Source organism: Linepithema humile, chromosome 2 (assembly GCF_040581485.1).
Source record: "Linepithema humile isolate Giens D197 chromosome 2, Lhum_UNIL_v1.0, whole genome shotgun sequence".
Lineage (NCBI taxonomy): Eukaryota > Metazoa > Arthropoda > Insecta > Hymenoptera > Formicidae > Linepithema > Linepithema humile.
In genome coordinates this window covers 7891388-7912180 of record NC_090129.1, presented here as the reverse complement: position 1 = coordinate 7912180, position 20793 = coordinate 7891388, and the positions used below count along the sequence as shown (strand labels likewise).

Here is a 20793-nt window from a genome sequence, read left to right as displayed (position 1 = left end):
ACGTGCTCGTGCGCAAAAACTTTCGCAAGAATTTCAAGTGTCAACGTTGCTCAGCCTCGACTTATCGAGGCATCGATTTTACATCGCTCAATGGCGGGAGCGCTTGTCAGCTTTTTGCTGCCACGCCATTATCTGGACAACGCGCAACAATTTGATTTTTCTATGCTTCGGACGCCCGCTTGTAAAATCAAACTAAGTGTTTTTCGATGGCCTCTCTTCCGGTTCTCTTCCGTTTAAAATTGCTGCTTCAATTGCTGAACGACGTTTATAGGGGTGAAAGTTTAACGATGGCTTTCAGCGCAGCTCTGACTCTCGGGTGTGGTCCGCGCGCATCGCGTAATAACGTCAAAGCGTCGTAAAGATACGTCTCGAGTATACGTGTACGATGTATTTACGAGTACGAAACCGATTAAATCGGTAGACGCGATCGTAAGGCGGATATTCGTTAAATGGTTTCTAGGCCGATAGAGATTCACTCGAAGATACGAAATACTCTTTTGGTCGGAAAGAAGCGACTTTGATTTGCGCGCATTTTTTATACATTTAATCTGATAATTAATAATACAGTAAAGAAAAGTACATCGGTAGTAATATGAAAATTTCAGCTAAATTGATTTGTTTTACGAAAAAATTTCTTCCAAAAATTAATATCGTTTGATTCCTTATTTCAACACGCAGTGCGCGGATCACATAAAATTGTTTGTGGACAAAATACGTGACACGCATAGAGGGAAGTTAGGCTTTTACTTTAATGGAATATCGGTTATTTAGCGTACGAGCGCGCGCTTGGCGAGATGAGACATAGCTCGTGAGAATTTGCGGTTTCACGATGGGAACGATAGGTGGGCGGGTACGAGTAACCTTGCCGTTGGCAAATACCACGGCTGCTCTTCGGAACTTATTTTGCTGACAGATAAAAAAAGAGACTGAAAATTTCATCGGGTTAAACGAAATCAAACCACAGGTGTTACATGCTGTATTATAGATAAAAATGTCAACATTTCTTTCAAGCTCTAAGATCTCAAATAACACAGAATGGAGAGCGAAACTTTTATTCTGACATTTACCCAACGTGTTATAATAATTAAACTTTCATCTCCTAAAATATACATTAAAATATACATTATTACGTAACTCAGCATGAAATAATTTCGCGCAATCTGAGAAACACAAAAAACATTGTTAAATGTTTTTAATTGACACACTTTTTTCAGACATACTTGAAATTACTCAGAAATTACTTGATAATTGTTGATGTAAAAAGGATTTAATTACTATAATTTATGTAATATGGCTGTTTACAAATGCAACGTTGCACGTGGCTACATTGAATCAATACTTGACTGTGTCAACATTTAGCCATCCTCCACATCACTTAATCGAATAATGTCCTTGCATATCGGCTAGATTCATTTTAATTAATAAGAAATGTATATTCCAGGAGTCAACCCTACGCCGATCTCCTCTCGGTTCAACGTCGGTTAATGCTCTCTCGACGATGTCATTGCACTTTACGCTTAATGCGACAGAATTAGAAGCAAGGAATGAAGTGATCTCATGTTATTTACAATTTCTAACTATTCTCGAAGAGAGAGAACGACAAAGAAGAGAGAAATGAGAACGAGCGAAGAGAGCGGTGGGCGGGCAGATACTTCGAAAGAGCGAAGTTAAAGCCTGTCAGAACGAATCATTCACCTTTCAAACACAGAGATAATATATTTTTCTCAATGAAATACACACCCGTTATCTAGAGTTAAGTTGAATCATTCTCTGACAAGTGAGGGTGTGAAATAACGCGCATGTTGTCTTTTGTATTCACAAAGTTGTCGTGAGATGTTTAATCGGAACGCCCAAACAATATCGATTTTTTGTTATCACCTTTGCTACTTACTGCGAGATCGCGTGTTTGTCGCAGAATGATGAAGTGTCACTTCAACATGCTGTTTGAAGTAGTCTGTTATACGCGGTATTTCGCTTAAGCTACTTTATTGCAAGAGTGACAAAGGTTTTAAACCTTCGCCGTTAGCATGTCAATCATTTCCGAGATTAATCTTTCATGCAAAAGTTCTCCGTATGTCGCTGAAATCTCTCTCTTGCATTGCCTTTGGGTAGCTAACTAAATAAATACAATAAAGCACGCTTTATTAGCAAAACCTGATATTTTCTTTTCGTAGTACGTAGAAAGCTGAATGCGACTACGAATAATGCATCTTTTGTTATAGATAAATTCTTGGAGATATTTGCGTTGTTTCTTGTTTTTTAAATGAATTGCGCATTGAAATGAGAAGTTATTTCAATAAGGATAAAACACACGGTTATTACTTACAAAGAAATGATTCTTTGTGTGTTTGTAAAACTGTATAAAATCAAGGAGAAAGGAAGAGAGTGGCGAGCATAAAATCTTTCTTCCGCCGCAAGCGTCTTTTTCGCTTTTCTCAAGTAGTAAGATATCTGTACGGTCAGACGCAAGAGAGCACGTCAATGTTTTCTCGTGAGTCTGATCGTACTATGCAAATCAAAATGCTGAATTTTGCTTACATCATTATACTACTACATTATCGTATAAAAATTTATCTATTTTACATAAAAGCAATTTCATCTAGAAATATTGCAAAAAATATGTCTTTATTTCTGTTAAACAAAAATAATATTTTTTTTTACCAAATAATTTAAAAAAATAATAATTTCTATAAATTTATATACATATATATATATATATATATATATATATATAATATATAACTAATTGAAAAAAATATATACGACGTATTATTTAATTAATAATACCGTTGTATAGATGAAATGGGTGCACGAAATTATAAAAAGTACGAATGCACTTGTAAAAGATCCTTTTTCCGAGTTCACATAAAATCGACACACGTATCCGAATTACCTAATAGAGTAGTATTGACGGAGGTTCGATCTCATCGAAGTTCAGCATGCAAACATTGACCTCGTCCTACGTGCATCACTAATAGTAGCTTTCGAGTAGTTGGATGCGAAGGAAGATTGATCATAACAATTCACGGACGCTTGATTTTACCACGAGATATTCAAAATACGCTAATCTAAACTCAAACTATAATTAACTGTGTGCTGAAAGATAAATTACTATATATTGGGAAAAAACGTAAAGGGTATGCTTTCCTGAAAGAAAAAATGTAAAGCGTGCAATAAGAAGCGATAAAGACATCAACATCAAAAGCAGAGATAAAATATCTTGAAAAGTTGTTAAACCATCTATTAAAAAGATGATAAACGAATGAAGTTTGTCGAACAAACTGATGTGTAATTTTTTACCAGAAACACAGAAATTACACCAACATTTCGTGCAAAATGCAATATTGTTTTTATACCAAAGTACGCTTCAGCTGTTTATTGAATGATATGTATTTTAGTTTAAATTTATTGGAAATCTTGATGAGAAATTCAGTTGTTTATATTGAAAAAACACAAATTCATTATTTCTTTGTTACATAAAAATATTGTTTGTTCGCATGTTTTTCTTAATTACAGTAATTTTTAAAAAAGTGTTGGATTTACGTTCCAAGGTAAAAATTGTAAACAAAATTTCATGGAAAAAAACCAGTTCAAACATTTACCCTAACGCAGGTACTCCGTCAGATGCTTCCGTAGCTGAGAAGAAGGAAAGACAGCTTTGCGATAGAAAGAGAGGGACAAACGACACGACTACACTTCGGTATACTACTCTAGACTGTGGTGGTGTTGCGCAGGTGGAAGAAGGTTACGGAAGGGTACGAGAGCGCAGACGCCAACTGAAAGCATCGAGGATACCACCCGGCACGGTACCGAAGTACCGGACAGAGCTGGCTCGCCCGCATTGCCGTATTCGTCTACCAGCGTGTCAGGTGGTCTACTCAGCAGGCTATTAGGGGGAAACGCATATTCGGGGTCGGAGTGTCCATCGCCGATATCGCGAGTCGCGAGAGTTTTGATTCTGATTTTGGTGCTGACCGAAGAGACCAACATCCCTCGTTACTTCGTCGGTTTAAAGAACCGTTTTCCCGCGCTCGGCACCAAGTCGATTTGCACCTGTTAACACCACTCTCACTCTCAACGTTGACCTGTTTGCCGTAAGTACCATTCCGAAGACGTTTGCGCTTCTACGCCGATCGACGGCACCTGTAGGATAACGCCACGAATTCGCGCAACTTTCAAAGTACAGTGTGAACAGTTCGAACAGTTCGACGAATCTACGTATATCTGCGGAATAGTTAGATATGTTGAAATGCGCACGAGCGTATGCATAAATATGAATGAACTTTTCATGAATTGGATGAAAATCTAATAAGAGAATGCGGATGCATGAAGAATTGTATCAATTTCTCTATTTTAACAAAATTTAGAATTTTTAGGCAGTCTAGTCGTCCAGTCTAGTCAATCGTTAACTAATTATTAGTTTAATTAGTGTCATACGTTGCTTTCTCGGCCTGTCATTCTATGAACAATGTTGCAGAAAGCACAAAATAAATCATTCAATTTTACGTATAGCATTGCTGTTTCTAAGCCGCTAGCAACTTTGAACAATTATATTATTTATACAATTTTAATCATTGTAAAATATATTGTTATTCAAAGTTCTTATTATTTAATATAACAGGGGCAATTAGGTATACGTATTATTTTTCGAGAAAATTTCAAAGTAATTAAACTACACTGTAAAATTAAATTTCCTTAATCACGGCTAAAATTTTCGATAATGCAAAGCAATGATGTTTGAAGTCTTTAATAAGATTCTTAATAAGATTCTTTTTGATAAAATATACTTTATCCTTGAAATACATATATAAAGATATTACATATTGTGCAAATAATAAATAATAAATATTATTATATACATTTATTATTTATTATTCTCATTATGCATTATTCATCTGATATTAACATTGAAAACAAAATTTGATAAGAGTGAAATAATAGCGTTAATATTCATTGGTCGTTAATATAATTATTTTATATATTCAAGTGGGAGATAATTAATAATTTCGGTGCTTCAAATTCTCATTCTCGTCACATTGCTTGCTGCAACGTTACCTCTGATCTTCTCAGAGCTAGATATTCTGAATGTCATCTCTTGTGCTGAATACAATTTCCTATTCAACACAACCGCCTAAATTGTATCATAAACATACACCCACATATACACATACTTATAAAAAATAATAAGCCTCGCGATCTTCATAAGCACGACTTCAAGATTCGACTTTTGTTGTAAATGCAATAAAATTCACTCGAAACAAACGAAAATTTTGAAAACTTACATTTTTATAATTAAATATTTAAATTAAACCACAAGAAATCAATCTATCTTCTGCCATTATAACTTGTTATAAATAATATTAGAGATAGTTATGTAATTTGTAATTACATGTAAAACTAAAAATTTTTATTGGCCCGCGCGCGTTCAATCGTCAGTTGATTTTTGAAAAGTATAATAAGAGCTTGTTTAATAAAATGTGAAGTACAAATTCTGATAGGTTGTATAAGAGAAGCTGGATAATGAGTTGTTTTACTTCGTAATTAGTATCAAACAATCGCAGAAAGTGATATAACTTCTTATATAAGTTATTCTTAATACAGCTTCCTGTTCTAAAAATAAGACAGCCGGGATAAAATAATTCCCGATGCGAGACATTGCACTGACGTTTCTGGCGAAAAATAGCATCGGTGTCTATTTTTGGCGAGCTGAAATACTCAACTGAAAGAAATATATTTCAATTTATCACTTTACTTTTTCTTACACACGACATTTTCTTCGTGCCGTAGTCGTGTCATGTGCTTTTTGAATTGTCCGCTATTGTCGCCATTCTACAACTCAATCGATCATACCGCACTTGGTCGAAGTAGCCGGACAAAAATTTTTGATTAAGCTTCCCGCATTTTATATTCGCTGAGAAGATACTCCCGATGCGACATTTCCCTCCGATTCTATCTGCGCAGTCCTTCCGAGTCAGGTGTCGGAAATGGCGCAGTAGATTGCATCATTTACCGAAGACCTTTCAAACCGCAACTTTACCACACTCAATGCACCGCGAACTTCAGTCGCACGTGCGCCCCTTTAACACTCGCACCGCGATCGCGGGGTGAGTCGCAAAGCGTTAAAGACTGCCTTAATAAAACGCGCGAGGTCAATTTCACCGAGAATCTAGTCGCTTGAAATTACGTCGCGGAAAGCAATCTCGGCACTTTCCTAGACATTGCTATAACTCTCTCCAATAAGTTAATATTATATCGAGCTTTGTGTCGTCTTGTATTCAACAATGTTTAAAAGTTCGTGTTCAGGGTTACTTTCGAGCTAATCTCATCTGGCAAATCTTAACGGAATATCAAGTTTCGCGTAAAGTTTAAGCAGGAACCACACGGAGGTGTGTGGAAGATACGAGTAGCAGCTATTTTGGTGGAAAGTTCCAATATAATTTCTAACTACGTCCGTTCTCATCCGAAACTTGAATCGACTTTTTCAATATAGTTTGCATGACGCTCTAATGGAAATACGATGACATTAAATTTGAAATTTGTCGACGGCTACAATTTCCAAGAACTTTTTATCGAAGCTTGCAAGCGTTTCAAACTAGTGAAGCAGAATTTAAAAATTATAATATCAAGACGAAGAAAACATACAAATTTAAAAAATATACATGTTTATATGTTTTATTATCGGAGCTCGTATAATTTTAATGGAAGTCTGATGCAAGTGCATTAATATGATAATGAGTCTCATCATCCTTGTCATCCATTACTATCGCTGCAGCAACTTAATTGTCGCGCATCTTACGTTTATTACGCATTTATTAATATCCATTAATGACTTTATAACTTGCGCGCAAAGTTTATTGCAACTCAGCAGATTTTCACATAATGTGAAATTTGCAACTTTGCTACAGCGTTGCGCTGTTCCACTAACATCACTTCCATCATCCTGCTTCCGGAAAGATATTTCATGTAGCACCATATTGTTCGCATAATTCTAGAATTTGAGCAATAGCTTGTTGTTGAGATGTTATCGATTATTTTTTTGAAAACCAAAAGAAATTTTTTTTTCGGAAAATAAAATTTAAATTCTGCAATTAGCAATTATTCATGTGAACGATAAAAAGAGCAGACGTCGTTTGAAATGTTGACTTCCTGCCAAGTAGTTTTGATAAAGTGCAGTACACTCACTTCGTAAAACATACAAATCAAAATTGTGAAAAAACAGAACTTTTGCGTTCACGAAAAATAATTTAGCTTTCATAAATTGCTAAACTTTTACTTTTTTATATTCTTTTACCATTGACATTTTTTGCAATTAATGTTTGTTGATATAATTTCAGAAGAATGCTTCATATATACATTAAAAAAAATTGAAATAAAAACATTAAAATTAAAAGTTCGAGTTTTCGATGCCAAAAACAGCCAGCCACAAATTATAATCTTGAATTTTATATGAATATGATATATTGAATTATATATCACAAATATATATTCTTCGTAATCGCTAATTAAATCGATTCTGTCAGTGAATCGTAGATTGGCGCGCTTCCGTTAGACATCTGTTGCATGACGCACGACACGGTGTCACCCTATAACGATCACAGTAAATTGCGATGTGGCTCGGCCACGCCAGAATAGATCAAATGATGAGCTTCTGGTGGACGGTTCATTGTTAGGAAATATCGCAACGCGATAAAGCGCTATCGAAACACGTTAGCGCAACATTCTGTTAACCGTCTTACGCTAGAAAAAATATACGTATGCCGTCTAAAAGTGTTAGACGAAAATTTGTCATTGCTTTGAAATAATATAACACCTAATTTCTATTCATATTCTGTTCATATGATTTATGACATTTCAGTGTCAATTTATCATAAGATCGTAAAAATAAAAAGTTAATAAATTATTCATACGATGAACGTGAATTGTAACTGATTTTTAAATTACGCAGTCTGATATGTCTAAGCGCGTAACAATGATTCATATTTGACTTAGCTGTACGTAGAACCAATATACATGTTTATTACAATAATGGAAGCGGCAACAACAACATTAATAATCACGCAATATGCCAAATTTGCCGATGTATATTTCGACGGAAAATGATGCTCATGGCGACACAACCAACAGGATTATATCAGCCATAAATTCTGAAGTGGTGTGCTGTTGTGAAACGGGCGGGGAGAATTGTGTTGCCATTGCCACAGTTTATTACGGTTATTGGATATTGCAAAACAATCGCGTTGCCACCTGCATCCTCAGCTATTCGCACAAGAAAACCTTTTGTGGTCGTAAAACCATATATGGTATTCATATGCAAAAGTGATGCGCTTCGCAAACATAATATAAATGGCGCACTACGTTGAAATTATTATTATCCACATAATAATAACGATTTCTAGACATAAAATATCTTACATATTATGTATTTTTCAAAATTCGAATAAATTTTTAATTTTAATATTTTATGCGCCTTTCGAAATCCATATTTTAATACAGCTATATATTATCAATCATTTTTTTTTAATTATTAAATATCTAAAAGTGACAAGTTTCTATAAAAATCGCCCTATCATTTCTAATTTTCCTTTTTTTTTCCTGAAGAAATGTTTGTGGACGGTGCGCCTGGTTTCGTGGATCGATAGTCATCTATCAATTCGTAATCTCTAAATGGAAATTTTTGCAAACTATTTACTGACATTTTTTCTTTTGACCTTTTAAACATACATATTTCATATAATCCACAGTCAAATCCGAAAATTGAATATTGACTATTGGATTATCTTCGCTGTGCTATTACACAGGAGAATTATAATGTTATAAAAAAAAGATCAGATTATGCTTCTTTAGATGCATTTTATCAAATATTTGATTCAAATATCTTTTAACAAGTAAAACTTGCTAAAATGAGCTTTCTTTCTTCGTCGTTTATAGATATACAAACGACTACTATAAGATTTAGTGACAATTCAATTCTTAAACATAATAGAAGCAATATTCTTAAATGTATTATATGAAAAAAATTAATATCTTTTTCGAAGAAAATATTTCTAATATGCATTGATACCCGTGATGAAACGACACACTACATACAAAGCATTGTCATATATTCTGGAGCACAATGCCTCTGGCAGTTGAAATATTTAAGATTTATGGTAACGATACGTCGACAAGATAGATTCCAGAAATATCTTTGCGTTGGCCCTCATCTTTTTCGCGAAACTAGAAGTAAGTTTTATAAGGAAGAGAATCAATTTTGCACAGCTGACTATAATTTTTATTCAAGATAGACCCTGACAGGATTCAAAATCGTTATTAGATTTAGATCGAGTCGAGTTTAGAACTCAGCATGTTATGTATAAAAGATTGCAGTATTATAATCGCAATTTTTTCCATTCAACTTTATAATGCTACAAAACACATCTCAAAGAGTCGTAAATCTTCAACAACTTCAGGTACTTTTAACATATGATATTTGCAAGAGTAGCTTTTTTAGTACTTTACTTTTTAGCAGACCGTTAGACAATGCGCAATAAATAACGATGACAAGTTTTTATCTCAAATAAAATTAGTTTCAAATATTCCTCATCAACACATATGTTAAAAAATTGAGAATTGAATATTTATTCAAAAATCGTAAAAAAGCGTGCTATACTAATTATTAAATGTTTACAAAGAATTTAAATAACACTAACATTTTATATATTTTTTTCTTTGTATTTTGTGTTTTATTATTATTATTAAACTTTTTACTTGGTATCATAATTAAATCTGTGCGATTAATTGTTTTATCATAATCTCCTTAAAGATTAAATTAAAAATTTTTAAGTAAGTCTTTTTTCAGTTTGTTCTGACTGTGAATTCACAATTGAAAGAATGTCATTAAATTAACACGCGCCGTCGAAGTGAATCCGACTTGTTTCATCGGGCGAACTCTAGCCACCAATTAATTTCCTGAAGACTTCGTGGGTGCTGATTAAAGTACATTTCGAGCTAAGCCTGTGCAGTCCAATTTCACGTTGAACATGTTACGATTAGTCGAATATAAATCCAAATTAATCTAAACTTTAAATTGACGGCATATGCATACAGAAAGTGGTTTCTGCACAAATAAGTTTGTAACAGCAGAAAGTGCGCTTTGGTATACTGCATTTACATATATTACGTAATATGCTGTAATGTAATTTTCTCTTATTCTTTTATTCCATTTATAAATGATCTTTCTCTTGAAGCCATTGTGTTCGACAGCCCGTGATAATTTAATTCGCAATTTTATAAAATATCTCTTAAATATTGAATTATATAGGTCAATATTATAATTCGATTAGTTTCCGACGCTAAAATATATATTTCTCGATTATTGTAGTATGTATGACTTGCTAACGGATAGTATTTTTACTCGTTGAAATATAGCATTCTTTTGCGAGTAAAGACGTGACGATGATATGTCATTCCAACGACAGTTTCGTAGATGAAAAACGATCCTTCTTGTTTCCACGATTAGTTTTCATTCGTTGAATTTTGTTTGTTTCTCTGACATATAAACATATAAATAATACAAATTGTCGCAAATTGTTTGTAATTACTTTCACATAAATTGTTAAATTAATTTGGAACATGTTATTAAAAAAAAAAATGCAAACAATTTATAAGATACATGTTCTCATTATAGTGAAGAAAGAGAGCACTTATAAAAAATGTAAAGAATAATTATTAGCCAAATGATATTGATCTAATAATATATTAAATTTTTGATAGCAGTATTTTATTGTTAAATTGTTTATAACAGTTTTAAGCTCAGGGAAAGGGATATGATTAATCCAATACTAATTGTAAGTCGAGAACTGTTATAAAGAGATTAAATTTCATCATTATCTCGTTAATGGAATAAAATTAGTTGATTATTATGCTACCTGTGATGTTATTATTTATCGTATTTTAATACTTCAAAAGGATTTTGATATATCCACTTTCGACTCAAATGATCAACTTTGCACAGGTACACAAAGTGGAGCTACATACATATTTACAACGCATAACGATCGGATAATTACATAATTCACCGTGAAATATGTCATCTCTCGCTTTACATTTTCCAACATATTTTCGGATGGTGTTAATTCTATTTATTGCAAACGAATCGAATTGGCCCGACTGAATTTCCACCCGAAATTCACGCACTGAGCATTCGTTCTTTAAACAATATTACAACGACAATTTATCACGTACAAAATGTGATAAAATTTCATCGATGAAAAATGATGGAAACGGTTTTTCCTTGTTAAAAAAAAAACTCTTTTTTCACTTTATGTTTCTCGGTTTGTATCATAAATTAAATACCGACATAAAACGCAAATGCGTTTTCTGTAAATGTTAACGAGCATACGTAACGTGCGGATGTCACCGCGTTTGTAAAATGATAAATGTTTGAATACAGGTGGTCGAATAATAAAGAGAAAAACGGACAGCCAGCACATGGTCGTTTTTTATTTCGGAGAGTGCTCGATCGAGTCAACAGTTCATCTGCGCATAATTCCTACCAACAGCTTTTACACGTTAAAAGTAAAGCGTTGTATATAATTCCTGAAAAGTTTTTACTTTGAACAAATACATCATTCCTTCTTTTGCACAAAAAATGCACTACAATTTAAACGTTGAATAAATTCATATAGTCTCGTTTAACTCGGCAATGTTGCGCCACACAAAGTATATGTGCAATGTAATATTTTTACCGCATTTTATAAAGGTAAGTTGCTCGAAATTGCTCTATAAGTAGAGAAGGTACACGTTAAAATAAACGCTTAACTGCATTGCACATACGACCGGGAAATTAATCTTTTACAATCGTGGTCCGACTCCGTACTTATAATTTCTGAAAATGTTGCAATATTAGTTATTAATGCTCGTGCTATCGAGTTTTACGTTTATAATAACATTATTTAACTAGTATTACCGATATCACTTTAAAAATCGATTTCAGCTGAATTCAAATGTAAATGAATATTAAAAATCAAATTGGATTAATTTCTTCATTATCTATTTTTCGATACGCAATATCTGGAAAGTGCCCGAGAGTGCGCGACTCATTGTGCGATAATGTTTATTGCTCGTTCATAAACGCGTTCCCGATTTCTCGAATGAGTTGCGTGCTGCGCATAAAGCTCACGAGCTCTACAGGCACAATATATTCCAGCCAGCTTTTATTTCGATTAGCTCCTTCGAGAATTCACTTTATTCGCGATGAAATGCGTTCGTCGTTTTCGGATTTACGTTTCTGCTACTTACTTTAAATTACTTCACGATTTACATCGTGGATTCAATGATACATTTTAAATTTTGCGGTTGATGGATTACAAAAAAGCTGCGTCTATTGTTTACTGAAATGGTAGAACCTTTCATCTCTTTTGCGTGGGCAAATCAATGCATTTGTTTCACGAGTAATACGAATGCTCCAAAAACAAAAATATAAACTTGTAATTTTTATTTGCGGGTTGCATAGAAAATATACTTTTCAATTTAGATTACGTCTAATCCTTTCTCTGCAAAATGTTTAGTAATATCTCAAATTTTAAGTTTTTATATTTTTATGTCGTATTAGAAAATTATGAAGAATTTTATAAACAGTTACAAAATTAAGTCCAACTCAAATAGTTTACTAAAAGTATGAGAAGTTAGTCAATTTCAATTATCGTAGAAAATCTCGTATAAAGATATATAATAGCTTGGAAGATTTGTGTTTTATATAAAACTTTAGAAGCTTATAATAATTATGACATTGCATATAATAATTATCTAATCGCACTAATATTTTTCTATATGTTATTTTAAGATTGTTCTTATAATTGTTAAAATCAATTTTTATTAAAATTTTTCTATCCAAGTTTTATGTACTTATATTTAAAATAATTGAAACAGTTAAATAAAATTTTGTGACAAATGTCTAAATAAAAAAAGACTTTTATAATAAGGCAAACTATTAGCAAACAAAAGTTTGTAATATTTTGCACACCATGAAATTTAAAACGCAGTATAAAGAATATAGCGATGATATTTCGTAGTTGTTGTTTGCAGAAAATGATGTTAGTAACACTCGCTGGAAGCTCATTCGCGTCGCATATGTTAATGTTAATTGTGATAGAAGCTCATTCGTTAGCGCCGTTGCGGAATGGAGTACACGTGTACAATGGTATACGTGCGGATGGATAAATCTTGTGAAAACAGGTATTTGTGTGAGATTGAACACGACACAAAATATAAAATTTAAAAGAACATGAATGATTTGAAATGGACAACTTGGTAATTTTGTGCATTTTTTCGCTATATTCTCCGCTGTATATTTGAATATCATATTTTTCACAAAAAGCAATTGCAATACATGTGCAATTGTTTTATTTTTTGCAAAAAATAAGTATAGAACAAGAAGATAAAAGTTTATAAATAATTTGAAATAAATAATCTCATAAAGTAAGAATATACTTTATCTCATAAAATAAAAATTGACTCTAATAATATATGCGATAAAAATACGTCATCTTTGTGTTGTTATAAAATATAAAATCCACTTAACAATCTATTTATAATAGATAAATAGATAAATAGTAAAATAATAATAATTCAGTGGTGGTGTGTTAGATAATTTAACTGAGTTATTAGAATTAATCATAAATGTTCATTTCGTCAATGATTTAGATTCAGCAATTTATCGGATAGTCATAAATTTACTGTCAGAATATTCAATGAGGTGTCTCGCTAATATTAATACATAATTTTGTAGATTAGATTTACATGAGTGAACATCGCCTTGATCACTCTCGCTCATGGAAATATAGGTCGCAGTTATCATATATGTCATAGAGTAATACAAGTTCTCCAACAATTGCGGGCCATAATTGCGTTAAATAACACCGTGCAAGAAATATTAATTCATTCTATTTAAACGCTTAAAACAAAAGCACTTAAAACTAAGCTCATCATAATAATAATTAAATGTTTTATGAAATTTAATTGAAGCACTCTCCAATATTGCATTACAATGTATGATATGTAAAAAATGCAAGACTAAAAGCTGTTTTCGAAATGAATTATGTTTCGTATTTGCAACAATGCAAATCTATTCGCCGAAGAATGTTAATTTTGGCTCAATCGATAACACACAAACGACCGCTTGCGGTTCGTAGTCCAATGCGTTTTCGCCGCAACCTATCAGCAAATTAATCATTAGGCCTAATGTTAGCTAACACAGATTCCATACGATCTGTAATCGAGGCGCATAATAGTACGTTAGCGTGTTTTTACGCTGACAGATGCAAAACACGATACAACTGCAATCATGTATTTGTAATAAAAGTTTTTATCATAATTTCTTAATGCAAAATATCATACAATTATTCATTTCTATTAATTATAATATATTATCCTACGTAACAAAGATTTCATTTAAAATAAACAAAATTTGACTGTTCTCAATACAGCTAATGGCCGAATCAAAATTACGTAAGCAAATGACAAGAAAAATGCATTTAAAACTTTTATTTTATCTCACAGGATACTTGATGGCAACTACAACTCGATTAATACGAAGTTGCCTCAAAGTATTCTATAAAATATAAACTTTAAAAGCATTTTTTCGAAAGAATATTTATGCCCTTTTTATCAATTATCACTTTAATTGTGGTTCGTGAAAGTTACTTTTAGTACAATTACTATTTATCGATCAGCGAGATCAGTTCATCGATAATTTTTCCTCATGCTATAAATCATACTAAAAAACGCATTAGAAGCGCATGATATAACGCGTAATTATTACCAATACGAACGTAGGAATACTGATTATGAGTCTCAACATGCGTTAAATGTGATTTATGATTAGCGATATTTATGATTGCGCAAGGTGTTACGGAAACAGGTCAGCGGGAATTTAATACCGAATGAATATAGTCGCCACCGCCATTTGCATAGCAGCGTCGTTCATTCTTAAATCAATGCGCGATTAATTTTACGTACTGGAAGATACTACGAATAATATGAGGGAATATGTATGAGAGAAATTTATATTCACCAAACGTACGACTGTTTCGAACATTATACGTAGAAATTAATGAATATAACAACATAATTACAACATAATAGTGCTGCGCGCTATTGTTTACTACATTTACTAAATTTGTCATCAAAATTGAATTTTCATCTTTGTGGATCTTTCATTTTTGTGGATTATAGAGATTCGTAAAAAGTTAAAAAAAGAAAAAAAAAGAAATCGTATTCAAAAGTGGACAATGGACTGTTCAGTCGCATGAGAAAAAGAGCTATAGCAATCGCTGGACCGTGGCAAATATTATATGGTTCGTGTGCAATGTTCTGAAATGAACAAATCGACTTCGAAATGTGCGAAATCATCAGATGTTGAAATATTTGAAAACTTATTCTCTTAAAGTTATAACTCAAAAAAAGATCAGTAATTTTTTAGAAAAATTATATAAGCTTTTAAAATTGCGTTTAAATCGACATCGCATTATTTTATTTTCGCGTCTTATTGATTGTGTGATTAAAACTGTACATGCACATCTCTCATATAAAAGTCTAAATCAAATATTATGCGATAAATAACGTGGAAAGTTAATACAAATAAATAAAAATCGCTTCATTAATTACCTTCTAGATTTTCCAGCAAAAGGTAATATTCTTTATTTGACCGAGACAAGCTGAAACAATATATCTTCGTGTGAGGAATTTACGAATTGAGCTCTCTTACATAGTGAATTTTATATTCAGCGCACGAGAGCTTTATTGTTTTCTCTTCGTGAGTGGATTTAGTGGAAAACCCATCGGAAAACGTCGTTTGTCTTTAGCTGCACTTGAAGCCGATCGATCCACTGAGTGTTCATTTGTAGGATGACAAAAAAAATCTTTTGGACCACTACGGTGGGTCTATGATTCGAAAGTAAATGTAGAAATCTAAGTGAGAGTGCTCGGTGATTTAGATTTCCGTACTAACTTTCGAGTCATAGACCCGTCGCAATAGTTGAAGAGATTTTCCTCGCCATTCTACAAAGTTTGGAGATTGCAATTAAGATAGAAACGCCGATAGATTCGAACGCTAAATCGAATGAATCGAATATAAACAAGTCTGTAGCAGTGCAAAAACAGATTATAAAAATAATTGCAAAGTTACGCTGAAATTTCGACTATTTCAACAAAAAATTGTCGAAAAGAAAATTTCATCAAGTTAAATTTTTTGAAAAACATTTGCAGTATCAGAAAAACCTTAATTGTTGCTTAGAATGATACTCAAAATAAAACAGAATGGAAAACTAGATGCAAAACTCGGAAATGTGTGAGAAAAAATGAAAATGTTTGCATAGAATATACGCGTGTAAAGATTTAATATTCTTTTTCTGCATTTCTTTTCCATACAGAAAACGCTTTGGCGTTTGCATAGAGATTAAATATCTTTTCAAATTATTTAATGGTTTACTCGGTAAAATTTTTAACATCTGCGATGGGCAAAGATGAGGTTTGAATTAATTTTTACCGATTGACAGTTGGTCAGTTTCGCAAACACTATAGACGGATTTTGATTGCTTGAATAAACGCGAATGAAGCACGGAACGCTTAAGCTCACAGTAAATCGGACCGGACCCGACGTCGGTTTTGCCGACACGTCTCTTCCTACAAAATAATCTCTCGATTTATCCGCGGTCGCCGCGCAATTTAATTCCGCGTCCGGTAACGTGATTACATCACGCAATTAATCCCATATTCAGTGACGTAACATTCAATTTCCGCGACCATTAGTCCCTGCTTTATGATGCACGTTTGTCCCGCCTACATTTTTCGCATTATTGAATTTTGAAATTTCACGGTCCATTTTTCGCACTCCTGACAAAAGCGTCACGTTTATCGAGTAATCCGCATAGATCGAAAGTTTGATGTTTCTTGAAATATCGAACGAGTCGACATAAAGCTCTTCGTAAGAAGTTTGCGAAGAAGAAAGACTCACTTTGTAAAAAGTCGCAAAGAGAAAAGTTACATGATCGATGTATAAAACAATCGGGCGAACAGTAACATCACAATCAATGGCGATTAGTGTCGAATTTCAATTTGAATACCGCGAATAATCGTAAATCTCATTCTTTGCAAACTAAGAAAAACTAGTCTTCGCTAGTAAAGAAGTTTTATCTTCGGAATATTGCCTTTTAAAGTTGCAGTAACCATGTGCTACTTTTGAGACATTGATTATTTGAGAAAAGAATAGAATATCCGAAGAAAAAAACAGTGTACTTATTTTTTTATAAATGTATTTGTATGTGTGACGCGTTTTCATTTTTTAACGCAGTAACATAGAGGAGAATCTGTGTCCGTTCTGAGAATAAAGAGATGCTCAAGTGACCCGTTAATAATATCTATAATTTATACGTCTCTACGTAGCGCTCCGTATTTATCGTGTGTCACGTCGTTTGCGCGTTATCACGGCTTAACCCAAATACAGCCCTATACTTGAAGCGTCACGTTGACACTTACACCGGTGTCGGATGTTGTTTATGCTGTCGAACGTTACCCTATCTTATTCAATATACAGAGCGTATTTATTTGCTGTTAAACATTCTTTTTTTTTTTTTTTTGGCATCGATCCGCACCGACATTTCTATATGGGAAACGGGAAAATATATAACTGCTTAATAATAAACGATAAACCTTCCTGTCGCGCGTACATTATGTTGTGTAAAATCGCAACATTTGCAACGTTCGTGTCGTAAATAATTTAATACCATAAGCTTAATGACGCGACACAGAAAACCTGACAAATATTGATTAAAGCTTAATATTATGTTGTTATGGCGCTCCTAACAATTTCTGCCACTACAGAAAGATATTATTAATGTTTAATAATTACTTACTTATTTTAATAATTTATAGATAGTAATTATTTCATATACTTTATGTAAAATAATCGACTATTATTGGCCGAGTTCGCTTGCAGAATGCTTCGATTAATCGTTTAGTACAAATTTTATTCTTCGCTACGTCGATGCATTTTTAAGGTTTTAATAAAACCGCTGAGATAGGCAAACTAATATATCTCTCTTTAAAATTCTCTATTAAAAATAAAAAAAAAAAGTTTTATAGAGAATTCCGCAAGTAGTGTTAATAATTTAACCAACATTATCAACTATATTAATATATTTGTAGATATATCTTTAGCTTCAAAGATTTTTTCAATAAATAAGTATATACTGCAGTTTTGATGTACTTAAGCCTTTTTGTCGTATAATATTGTACCAAAGTTCGCATTGTACTTGTATAATAAATTTAATGTCAAAAGTCGAGATCATTCTGACAGCTTTAAAGGGCACGGAATTGAGATGCGTGCAGTTGGCTCGCACACACATAGCGTGCCGATGCAACGAAATGCTCTCGAATGCTCTTCCTCATTTTTGACATGCAAGAAGTTTACTGATATTATCGACCGATATACGGTCCAATTGGAACAGCGAGAACATTACTCTAGTTTTGGTGGTGTTTTGATGTTCCGATTGTCCTAGTAGTGGTGCAGTTTCCTAGTCTCTGATTCTGATGTTGATGACCGAGCATCTTTTTCCTTTTTCGGAACGCCCTGGTTCCCTTTTTCACGGACCGACTTCGATAAACTTCTTCTCCGTCGACCTTTTTACGCGTGATTAATGTCGAAATGGCTTTTCCACGAGTATAATTCACGTAGCTACTTGGAACGTGTATTGGTGGAAGTCCGCAATGTATGTCGGTGCTATCTCGAAGGGATATACGATGAATTATTTGATCGGATTAATTTCTCCAAGGATTGACCACGCGCACAGGATGTTACATGCTTAGTGCACGATACCGCAATTTATATCATGAACAGCGTAATCAGTTGTTTGTAATCAACATAAAGACTAGCGAGATAAGTTCTACGTATTCTACTCCCCTATAAAAATATTTTAAAAATATATAAATATATTTTTATTAAAAAATAGATAAGCACTCTTCATCCTATCGTTAGTATTAATATTTATTTTAAATTTAGTACTCGTATAAAATAATTACAATTTTCTGTCATATTATTACTCTTATTGCATTTTCAGTTGAAAAGTGTTAAATTTTATCAGACACTTGCAGTCCCTCGAAAACAGAATTATATATCGAAAAATCTGAAACACTAAATACCAAAAACTTTTGCCAACCGAGAGTACTTTAGCTCTGATAATTCCGCGTATTTATCCAGCATCGCAAACAATGTGGCCACACGATTTCCGCAGTTGGCATTCCCATGGAATTCTAAAAATCCTGCAGTAAAATTACCCGTGGGAATTTCCACGCATACACGAGAGGTTGCGTAGGCAGTACACGTACGCGCCTCGATGACGGGTGGCTCTCAGCCACGTTGCGAAATCCGTAATACCCGCGTCCCGCGCACGTACCCGCGTGAGTGGATTGTGTGCAGAGGGATGGTGAATTTTCGTACATGCACTAAACATACAATTACACATCGATACGGGACGATCAGGCGTTGCGGGACGCGCGTGGGTAGCTGCAATGGGTGTGCGCATGTATATGTAAAGTGGAGCAACGACCGGCTCCATGCTGTCGGGTTTCGTCGTATTACACCGATCCAGCAACGACCGACCACCACGGCGACGACCGACGACGACAGCCGTCGCAGTCGACGCGATTCACCCTCACTTCCTTCTGGCTTCTCGCCTTTTTTTTTCTTGCTATGGACTCCGGCACCCCATTGCGCACGACGTGGGGATGCCAACATTCCCTTTTCCGCCGTCGGCGTCGTCGTCTTATTCCGCTCATTGGATCTCATCGTCGGTCTTCTGATCGAGCGATATGCAAGCCATTGTCGACATTGACGAAGTCACGTTCTCGCAATGTGTTGTGTTTGGTTTGGTCATCAACAAGATAATATCGCGGGTAATAGCTATCGTGTTTAACATCACGGATCTAGATTTAGTTCGCAATCAAAACCAGTCCGCACGAAAGCTCGTGCGTATATTTTTTTCAGAAATTTTCGAATAAAATTTTAGAAGAAATTTATCAGAAAATTTTTCATCGCCGGTTTATACGTTTCTCACTTATAATTTAACAGACGAGAAAAACAACAATTTCAATATTTTGCACAATTAAATCGAAACATTTTGCCAATATTAATATCATTCTAATATTATTCACTGCACTGTGTATGACAAGTTTTCAAATAATTTTATACATAATATATATTTAATTTACTTTTCATTAAAACTGCACTGTTGTAAATTACATTTGATGCAAATACGCGCTATATCATTAATACGCCATAACGTCGATTAGTACATCCTTGCACTTAATTATAACTTGATATATAGCTGAGCAAATCTGTGCAATATATACCGTATTATACACATATATTCTACATAATATTCTACACAACATGTATAAGTTCCAAGTAATTTAACAAAAGAGGTTTAGCAGTTACGGCCATTTTTTATAAACTGTGCATATCACCTTTATTAATTTTATAAGCTGTCTCAAAATATGCTAAAAAATTAATTGAAAATTAAAAATTTATAAATTTGATCATTTTTAACAGAATTTGTTACTTGTCGTAAAATGAAATACAAGTAAAATTGAACTTCTTTCTGTAATATCTTTTACATTACTGTAAAATCTTCTCTGATAAAATATTGACATAAGAGAGCGGCTGCGTTTCCGTCATACATTGAGCATGGCAGAAAGCTATATCTAAAGTCTAAGGGATCACGTTAAATGTATGAGTTCTAGCAGCTTGTATAAAAATAC

General features: G+C 33.5%; 1 protein-coding gene across 1 annotated transcript in view; it reads left to right on the top strand.

Moving 5' to 3' along the window:
- The first annotated feature begins 3767 nt into the window (after window positions 1-3767).
- The window catches only part of LOC105678798 (ras-related protein rapA), a 29149-nt gene continuing 12123 nt past the window's right edge, over window positions 3768-20793 (top strand). The window contains exon 1 of the mRNA XM_012378447.2: window positions 3768-4094. The gene's annotated coding sequence lies outside the window, so the exon portion shown is untranslated. The remainder of the gene's footprint in view (window positions 4095-20793) is intronic.